Raw genomic sequence first — 7,359 nt, 5'->3', positions numbered from 1 at the left:
TGCTTCAGAGCAACACGGCTCATTTCTCCAGCAAGAAGGGCTGGGAAAGGTTTGGTGCATCTGTAGGCTGGAGATTTGCAACAAGCAATGCTGCAGCTCGAAAGGGAGGGAGCTGATGGGAGGTGGCAGCACCRCGTCCTTCACCTTTTTGGGAAATCYTTGCCCATGCAAATAYASAGGTTTTGTAATTGACAATTTGTGTTRCCTTGTGCATGCATAGACAAATATCAGGGAAACAACCAGTTCAGTTYTTAGGTGCCTTAAACACCCTCAGGTGGGTTTCAGCTCACAGAGCTTTAGGTGTCTGCAGAAAGGATGTCTCAGTTCCTGGAGACCCAGTCTGACCAGCCTGTGGAGCCCAGAGATTGATTAATCTCATCCCAAAAAGGACTGATATTTGATCAGATGAGTGGTGACCTACACCCATTGCCTGAGAACTATTTTGTTTTTTAAAACAGTGACCGAAACATGGAGCTCAAATATAGAAGGTGAAGTTGTAGTCACCAGAAATCAAGASAGCTGTATCCTACTTTCAGCCTGAGACAAAGGTTAAGAAAAGAAATGTAATGATTTACATTCTCAYTGGTTTCCATGGGCCTTGAGAAAGGACATTAAGCACAGGAAATAAAGTAAGTATGTATGCAAACAGGTATTTTACACACTCAAATAAGGTAGAATATATCTATTCATATGCTGATCCKAATAAAATGTGAACTTGAGGTGCAATTTCTTTGGGAGGAGGACAGAAGTTTTTTCTCTCTATTTATATACAGCAGTGTAATAAAGTCTGGATATGCCTGGGACTGGGGTCCTTCTGACTGCTGAAGTAAAAATATGTTAGAATGGTTCAATAGTTTCAGGATCAAGTACAGTATGTCCTATCTAATGAGATCAGCAGCCTCCTCCTTTTCTTCAGACAAGGCATCTGCTCTTTTCTAATTTAATTCTTTGTGTGTTTTTTTTGTGTAAAGGGAACAAATTTTATCTATGAACTTTAGCTGCAACTGACCTAATATTGCAAAACCCATTTCTCACAGAACCTAAGCAGGTTTTAACCCAGCTTTTGAAAGGAAAGCAAAATATAATAATCTACTTCAGCAACTGGACTCAGAAAACAATCTACTAAGGATAAATGAAAACAAATAATTTTTATTCTATGGTCTTGCTCTGGCTAAAAAAACCACATAAAAATCTGGTGAACTGAGGTATTATTTGTTGTTTCAGATGATYCCCATATACCTTGAATATCAGTTCAATAAAAAACACAGTATATTTTCTGAAGGTTTTCTTTAAAGCAATAATATTTTTAGTTGTATCAAGCACTGCATTGCATTACACACAATATTACTGTACTTCACAGCAAATAATCATACTTTTCATATTTATGAGATAAAGTTTTTTAAGAAGTTTAAATTTGCTGGTTTGGTAAGCATGGTTTATAAAAACAAACTGAGACAGTGTCAACAGTGATCCTTAGTGATCCACACTGATGCTTTGCACAGTCCTGTCGAGTTTATTGCTGTTGTTCATTTTGTGAATATATTTATTTATGCTCAGYCCTGACAAGTAATGGAAATACTGCCAGGATCAAGGCTTTTGTGTTGATAGTCATAGCCTTGAAGTTCTTGTAGTAAGGTGTCTGTGCCATCCTAGTGAGCTACCCACATTGATACATCTCCAATGTTTGGACCCGATTTCAAACACTGCAGAGCAAGAATTCCCTCTCCAGTGGGGTCCTTAGCCTGCAGTCAGTCTGCAAAGGCCCTGTTYGGGGTCTCAAAGCATCTTCTTACCTGAAGCCATCTCTGACAGACCACGGTGGCCACCATTGTGTGAAGGGCTGTGGACTTCAGGAGAATCCTAAGAGGAAGTGCTGTAACTCCATTTTGCTACACACCCCCAACCCAGCCCTTAGATAGTTTCACACAAAAAGAAGTGTTGCAAGGGCAAACTCAGTATCTTCATGAAGTGGAGGTATGATGCCCTCTCGTTAATTACCCAGTGTGATGCTTCTTGCAATAGGAAATGCTATTGTAAGGGAATATTGTTGTAAATTAAGTGTCCTTAGTGCTTGCTGGAGGCTATTGTAATACACATTTACTGAGCTGTTAATTATAAGAAATCCCCCTTCCTTACTCAGAATGAACAGCCTTCATGAAGGGGAGGTTGTGAAACAGGGGAAGAGTGAATGTTAATTTATTTTTTTTTTAAATAGTGAATTTAGACAAAGAGAGGAAGRAGGAGCACTGTCTTCTCCCTTCTCACAGCTCAATATATTCCATGGTCCCTTTCTTTRTTGCTACTCTGTCACTTGTCCCACCTCCCATAGCAATGCACAATTCCCAGTCAATACATTCAAGAATTTCATACATTCATACATTACATCTTTCCAGCTTGTACTGTGGTGCCTTCTCTCATATTTTAACGAAAGTTTTGTAGTTTTAGTATTTCCTTTAAGACGTCATCTTCTGGAGTGTTTTTTTGCCTCTTGTTTAAACTTTTTTATTTATGTGTCTTATAATTGTACAGTGAAGTAAAATGACAGAAATGCAATAAATTATTTTCAGATGTGGGTTTTTTTTTGAAGTTCAGAGTTTTTAAACAACCTGTGTGTGTTTTGGAGGCCTGACTTGTTTGTTATTTTTGATGCTGAAGTTGAACTGAACTACAAAAGCCAAGAAATGTTGTAAGCACAATTCAAACTACTGTGTTGTAATCTTATTTCATTCAGCTGCTGAGGGCTTATATGGCCACTGAAAGGAATGCAGGCCTGGCCAAGTACTTTTCCAGTGAAAAAATGTAATTTGTTCCATGCCATCGCAATTTTTTTGTGCATCTACATACAAAGCCAACTTTCACTGATCACCCCAGGTATGACACAGAAGGACAGAGGAGGAAACTGAAGCTCTATGTAATTTCTAGACCTCTGAGAAATTATATTTTTTAAGAGCAGTGGATTTTAAAATTTTCGAGGTTTAGTGGTTTTARTAATACACATCACTGTTTTGCAACTCAGTATTCCTTGCAAAATATCCCAAATGTCAGAAATTAAAGATAATAAAAATAATGCACATTATCAGAGCAACTTGAAAAGCACTTAGGTGGCCATTTTATACCAGGAACCTTCAGGAATAAAGCTGTTTTTATCCCGTTTCTGGCCCTTGACATGTTGGAAATAGCTTACAAGTTCCAGACCTGTGTTCAGAAATAACTGTGTTTGAGGCTGAGTTTCAGTATACAAAAATTATGTTGCATCATTATTTATTTTTATTAATTAATYATTTTTAAATTAAGTTACATCTATGAAAATATCACCTATAACTAATACCACATTTTATATGAAAATTATTATATAATATAATAAAATATAGTTCTGTATAAGTGTAATTTGAAAATGCTTACCTATTTACATCTCTATATAYAGACAAAACCAAAGGCCATACTGTGGTCTTTTCTGTTCAGCTAGTTAAGGAACGAGTTCTCCATGACAAAGGGCTATWTCATCAGGCTGCTTTGTGTTGTTCCTATCATTTAAACAGGGCTAAGCAGAGACACCAGTGAAAAAGGAGCAGGATGCAGATGCCTCATTGCACAGATTTTACTTTCACGTGAGGAGCTTCTAGGGCAGTATGACTCAGGAGACTGATGGTACCAATGCCTACACAAAATAAGATAAAAATTTAGGTGGGAGGAATGCAGCAAATGGATTCAAATCACTCAAGTCTCCATGGTCATCCAGCATCTTCCTAATCTGAATTAATTTTGCCCTTCCCTTCCCTTCCCTTCCCTTCCCTTCCCTTCCCTTCCCTTCCCTTCCCTTCCCCACATTTTCTCCCTCTGGACTTCTCCCTGCCCTGTGAATGGTGCTGTGGCTCCTGGGTCATGAATTGAGGAGTGCAGCGATCTGATGAAGTAAATTACTGTCAGAGAAAACCCACTATTGCACAAATTTTCCTCTTCAAAATACTCAGTCTGAAAGGGAATTATTCCCCCTTCTATTCCCACATTTGGAGAGTCATACAGAAACTGAAATGAGTGGGCAATTTTTTATTTCCGTAATTGCCGCAAGAAAGTGAAATGTTTAAGCTGTGGCCAGCTATCCCCAACTCTTATTACATTCAATCACACTTGAATGCACTATAGCAGAATTTCATTGAGGTTTTGCAAGATTTGGCCTTTTGAAATCAGCATGAATTATAATGTTCCAGTCAATAGTTTGTCCAACAGACAGCAAGTCACTTGATTTTGCTTTAGTGTGTCTCAATCTGTTAAACAATAAGGCTTTTCTTTGCTGAAGTGGGATGGGTGTGCATGTAGTAAGAATAAGCTCATTCTAACAGCTTTTCTTTGCTTTTCTGTTTTTGAGAGAGAGAATTTGTAAGTACACTGTATTAAATCATGTTTGGTAGGAACCTGTGAACCAAGCTGATAAAAGAAGAATTGACCCAAACTACTCAATGTCAATCTAATGAGATCAAAAGACATCAGGTAATTTTAGCTTATTTGTTTGGGGTGGAGTTTTTTGTAGCTAATTTTTGCACAAGTATTTGTTTGTTTTGGGGTTTTATTCCCCCAAGAACATCTCTAAACAGGACTTGAGAAATGCTKTAGAACAGGCATTTCTTGCACCATTTTTCTAGCTGAGAATGAACCAGAAATTCCAGAAGAAGGATTCTTTTTGTCTTTTCTGGCCAATATAATTATGTGCTGACTTCTCTGCCTGGTCAGCTGAATAGGATGTTGCTAATTACTAACCACCATCAGTAAAGGGATTAAGTATGAAACCATACATATCCAAGATACTTTCCAGGTGGAAGAACACATTTGTTGATTTTAACCTTTTGTRTGTTGATTTTCTCAGTCTTGTTTCTTTCCCCTGTATCACAGACGAGATGCTGTAAGAGAGCATACACTTTGAAGKAGAAACTCTTTGGCACAAAGCTCCTTCTTAAATCTTCATCAGCTATTCCAGATTAAAATAAGGCTGATTCCTCTGTTTTTAGGAGTATTGTCCATAGCATRCAGTTTTGGGGTTTACATACAGTACTACTGAAATCAGAAAAAAGGATTTGCTAACATAAGTATGTTCTGCTTCTTACTCCTTTGCAATTCTAATTAGTTAGTTATTTTTTGAGAACTCTTTTAGTTGAATATCACAAGTGAATTAGCCAAACATTCATCAATATTGAGAAAAACTAAGCCTAGGTTCTACATGGATTTTTTTGAAAGCACTGTGGTGGAAATTTTGGACCAGCTAAAGAGAACCAAAGCCCAGGCATTGACCTCACTGGGACCAGATTTTCAGTTTAGGTGTTCTATAGGGCGACTGATTTCTTCTTTCTAATTTCTAAACTAAAATCTAAAGATTTTAAAAAACTTTAAAACTGTCATGTTGTACACAGTCATGTGCATCAGTAATGTATACAGTAAGTTCAACAAAAGTAATAACCATCTGCTCTCTCAGGATTTGGTTGCTTATTGAGTAAGATGATAGGAATTAATCTTTTAGGTACCTTTTCAGGAAAAATGGAAAAAAAAAGTTTATTTTTTTTTCCTTGCTGTCTTTCTGTATGGATACTGTAGCTAATTTCCTTTGAATCCTGTGATATGCATGTACATGGGGGACGTATTTCAGTCCTCAGGATGCTGTTCTCTTTAATGGATATTGGGATGAGATACTTCATACTCATCTTCCGTTTTGTTTTCATTTGGTGTCATCCGACACTCTTAATTATGCCCATTTGTCAAGACATGCATCTCTGCAAACCAGGCTTTCTGTGGTCTATATCTGTGCTTTTTGGTTTAGTTGTTGTTGTTGAGGTTTATGTTTTGGTTATTGGTTTCTTTTTTTTCTTTTTAGAGAAGAAGAATGGATAAAAGAATGGTCCCTTTTTTCCTCTCATTTCTGAAGGGAAATTAAATAAGAGCCATAGCTCTACATTATGGCTTTCCTTTCTGCTTAGCTTTAATTTTAGTCATCTTTTGCTGGTTCCTGTTGTACTCAGTTCCTGAACTCTCAATACAATAAATGTTATTGTTCATGGGGATAATGAGTTACMTAAATGTCAAGTCATCAACAATCAGCTGGCCAATTGCCTGAAGCCTTTTCTGTTTTCTTCATKGGACATAAGTACAAGTACTTATTCATACAAACAAGTCTTACACACCTAAGAAGACCTATTGACTGTAGTGGTGAATTGAAGGTGGAAAAAGTAAGGGTTGTGCAACATCCTCCTAGGAAAGAAGTTCCATTTGTCACAAATCTTTACCTGATGGCATTAATTTACTTGCTTTTGGCAACATATACACCCCATACAATTTTTAATTTTGAAAAAAGCAGACAGAAGAGATCAAATTCAGAAGTAGCAAATTGTTTTGCAAGTAATTCCAAAAGCAAGGGATAATGTGTTTGGGGCWAAGATAGGGGTTCTTGAAATGTTTAGTAAAAATATAAAATTGKATCTGTCTCATGCTATTAGAATCTCATTGAGTTTTGATTTAGCTGAAAGAATATACTAGTGCAGAGAAATTGTTATCCTAYCTGATATACAAAACCCTTAAGTTCAAGACTGTGGAAGTCAGAYGTGACAAAGTTGACAATGACACCATCTAAAGAAAAAGGAAGCTGAAAAGTAAAAACTAGTTATTACAGAGCAATATAATGAAAGCGAATATTATACTTCTTGCAGTAGCTGGAACARGAATTAATATTAGTTCGTTCAATAATATAAAATGAAACCAGTAAAAATTAAAATACCTTCCAGGCAAACATTGAGAGTCTCAAAATCAAACTAAAAAGGGATAAACCCACTTTAAACTTGCTTAAAGTGGAAGTTTTAGGCAATAATTAYTTATTGGAATTCAGTGAGATTGCATGAGGGGAACTATCAGCTTGAAATGACTGGTATCTGAGGAAGTGTCACGAGCAGACTTCTGAATTTACTATCATGAAGGTCACGTTCCACTCCCACAGTGGTCATTACATGGGATGCTTCCCCTTGTTTAATAGCAGCATGKTTCCTTTCTCCTCACCCAATATGAGCTCCTCCTGGCTGCAGGGTCCCTTTCTGCAGCCACCAAGCCACACCTCTGTTCCTCACCACTGAGGAGTGGGACTCAGTCACTGAAACTCAGGGGTCTGGCCCTGCTTGGGATACCTTGGGCTGGCCTGCCCAGCATTCAGCTGCTGGTTGAGGAAATGCAGGTGTTCTCCATGGCCTGGGTAAGGTCTGCTGCTCCAGCATGCCTTGTGCATCTCAGATATCATTAAGACTTGCTTTGGTCTCTGACAGTGCGTTTACATGTGAGCTTGGTGTCTGGGCTACCAGTGAAGTTCAAAGAGCCACTCATCTTTCTCTA

At 37.7% G+C, this 7,359-nt stretch overlaps 1 long non-coding RNA gene across 1 annotated transcript; it reads left to right on the top strand.

The window, feature by feature from the left end:
- Positions 1-243: 243 nt before the first annotated feature.
- Positions 244-6,566, top strand: LOC130576091 (uncharacterized). The gene is made up of 3 exons (XR_008965636.1): positions 244-629; positions 4,410-4,488; positions 5,861-6,566. It is a non-coding gene; the product is annotated as an uncharacterized LOC130576091 (long non-coding RNA).
- Positions 6,567-7,359: the final 793 nt, after the last annotated feature.

Source organism: Malurus melanocephalus, unplaced genomic scaffold (assembly GCF_030028575.1).
Source record: "Malurus melanocephalus ecotype Western Australia unplaced genomic scaffold, MMel_1.1 scaffold_127, whole genome shotgun sequence".
NCBI classification, from domain to species: Eukaryota; Metazoa; Chordata; class Aves; order Passeriformes; family Maluridae; genus Malurus; species Malurus melanocephalus.
The sequence above is the reverse complement of the archived record's forward strand: the minus strand, read 5'-3'. Positions and strand labels throughout refer to the sequence as shown.